The sequence below is a fragment of the Gossypium arboreum genome, chromosome 12 (genome assembly GCF_025698485.1).
Source record: "Gossypium arboreum isolate Shixiya-1 chromosome 12, ASM2569848v2, whole genome shotgun sequence".
NCBI classification, from domain to species: domain Eukaryota; kingdom Viridiplantae; phylum Streptophyta; class Magnoliopsida; order Malvales; family Malvaceae; genus Gossypium; species Gossypium arboreum.
The window spans coordinates 92,194,610-92,197,838 of record NC_069081.1 but is presented as its reverse complement, the minus strand read 5'-3'; positions in this window follow the sequence as shown (position 1 = coordinate 92,197,838).

Sequence of the window (3,229 nt, the reverse complement as noted above, 5' to 3'; positions counted from 1 at the left end):
ACGACAATTTAAATAAATAAAAAAACATGGCGCATAAGATAACTGCATACCAAGTAAACAAGTAATAGAAAATTATGTTTGGAAGAAAAACAAAAACTTACTAGTTAGTATTAATATGTTGACCAAGTTCAATGGAATAATAGTAATAATAAATTTTAGATTGTTCCCTGGTTCTCATTTTCAAACATAGAAGTATCAACCTACTAAACTTAACAACAAGCTTCAACAAGTTTAAAAATCCAACTCTGGTGCATTATCCTTACTCGTTCATACGATATGCAACAACTCCAAGCTTATTATATAAAAGTGGATCTACAGGACAAACTGCCTTTGCCTACATGATAAACTGAAAAGCAATGCCCTTGTTAAAATTTTTAATCATGCCAGAAAATAATGATTTCTGAAGATACTAGGAAAAGATAATTGAAATCCAAAAAAGACAAAAGAGATTATTATAAGCGAAGAAAACTTAGCAAAATAGCACAATCCACAACCAAAAGCAAAAAACATAATGATCAATTATTTATAAAGAACTTTTTCTTTAACCTTGTCATTATTATATTGATCTCTTTTGCAGCCAAACAATTGACCACTAATTTTTCTTGATTTAAGAAATAAATGAGAGATTACCATTCATATAGAGTTTTCTTCAGTTTCCAAACTTATTCATGAAAATCCAAGTTTTGATGTTTAGATATTTTATAGTTCTACAGAATAAGTTATAATAAAAATCTCTCGTAATTTTAGGGAAGATGGCACAATGCACGCTACCAAGGCAATTTTCAAGTAATAGAAAATAATATCAATATTGATACTAGCTGTTATTTATGTACTTGCTTCATTATATAACATTATAGTCCTCCCCACCACAATACTATATTTCCTAGAGTTGTCCTTATGCCCACCTCCTTAGTTTGTTAGAAAATATACCCTAATGTACAAACCATGTAATATGCCATTTCTACATATTCTCTTTCCAAAAATATGTTAACAGTAACAACTCTCTAGTGGTTAATTTATTCTGCAAAATAAAATATCTTTAGATGCCTAGAGAGTACCGAAGTCTCCATAAAATAACCCTCATATACCAGCTAGGAAGTTTGAAGTCCATAAAACAAACTCTCTAGATAATTCTTTAACCTTTACAAGCTCAGTCAAAATCATAATGTGACAAGTTTAATAAATCACAAATCACCTACTCAGTAAGCTTGAAGTTGTGAGTCTGCATATACTCCATTCCAATGTACAAAGTTAGATAATGACAATCTATTAAAAATAAGATGACTTCAACTATGCTTACAGGTGATACAAAATGGGGGAGATTTTGGATAATGACAACCAAGAATGAACAAGAACTACAAAAAATATATATATCTTTTTAACTTCTCCATAAAGCAACATCTCGATTGAAGAAATAACATATAATATAAAATTACCCTGGAAATAGGGGAGCAACAGTCCTATAAGATGACATTTCTTGATCACTCTCTTAGTGAATAGCATAAGCATTTCCAAAAGCTATCTATGCAGGAGTAAATGTTCCATCTAAACTTGTTGACTTGCTGCAGAGTGGAGCAAGATTAGTCAATTCAACTGATATGGGAGCCTAATAAGATCAAAATTAAAATATTTTTGACAAGTAGTAGAGATAAATCTCAAAAATAAAGGTCTAATTCATATTTAAACTAAATTATCGAACCACAACAAATCTCCGCGGAAAAAAAGTGACAGATAAACCATGAAAATTTGAAAGGACAATGGGCAAATATTGGCAAACAAAATCCTAATAAGATAAAAACTAAAATATATTTTACTAGTGTTATAGACAAATATAGAGATTAAAGGTATAATGCATGCTAAAAAAGGAATTATCAAACAACCTGGCATCAAATCTCCAAGAAAACAAAGCATATCACCAGCCAGTAAAATTGGAAAAGGACAGTCAGCAAAGTTAATAGAAATTAACAAACATAATCAATGGCCAACCCATGGGAGTTTTTATCCTAGAATAATTTCCAAATTCCAAATTATCATGCTAGAAATATCTCTAAATTAACTGAACATGGACATAATGTTTAACCCTTTCAAAGCACACATGAATTCAAGATGCAATACCATCATCAAAACATCTTATATAGTTTATATTGAGTGCTTTTCTTTCTATCAAATGCAAGGTTTTGTTAGTATCAAACAAGGTGATGTTTCATAACATAAATATAAAAAGTTACTCACTTAAGCATCTATTACATTGGTAAATTAGTAACGCTTTGAAATATTTACCTGAAATATTAGTGTGATTGATCATATTTCTTGATACAATAGTAGTAACAGCCTACCGCAAACCATGACAAAGCCCTATAATAAAGTACAAATCAAGTGAACAATGTAATACACTATAGAAAGTCTTCATAAAGAAGAAGAAAAAGAAATTTATGCTCAACTAAAACTATTTCTCACTTTTGAGGATAATCCTTTACTAAATTGCAAGCCATTAGGTAAAGCTCATTTGAATTCCCAAGTTCCATTGCCATTGCTAAATGCACCAAGGTACATTTCAAGTGGAACGAATCCTTTTCAAGCAATTTGCAAGGCAAAATGTAAAGATTACATTATATAAAGTACACATGTTTTTCATACAAATTAAAAACATTATCCAAAATTTTAAAAAAATAGATAAAAATAATAATAGAATGAAATGAAAAACTACTAGATGAGGTTGTTGTTTCTGTAACACCCCAAACTCGGCCTAGATGTTATGGCCGAATCTGGCGATGTCACATGATAGCGTTCAAAACTAGGTTGTTACGATAAAATAATTTTCCATTTGTTTACACTTGTTAACCCCAAAATCATTACTTATCTAGTCGTTTGTTTTTACACGTTTCATTGCGGAAGCTTTTAAAAGTCGTTTTGAGTAAATCGCATGTTTAGAGAAAACTTTACCCTTTTGAAAACCGAGTTTTTAAACGTCTTAGCAGTTATAAATCATAAAAATTAAATAATATACCAAATTAAGTAAAAGTCCGAGAAAGTCCGCAATTTACATAAAAAATTACCCCATAACATAATTAAAAATTAAATACCCAAAGTTGCAGAAAAAGTTTAGATTCGTATGGCTACCGCCAAGTCCTCCGCTGCACCGATTCGTCAAGACTAGGGATTACCTGCACAAATTAAGCAGAAGGGGTGAATTTACATAAACTCAGTGTGTAATTCCCCGTGCAAACAA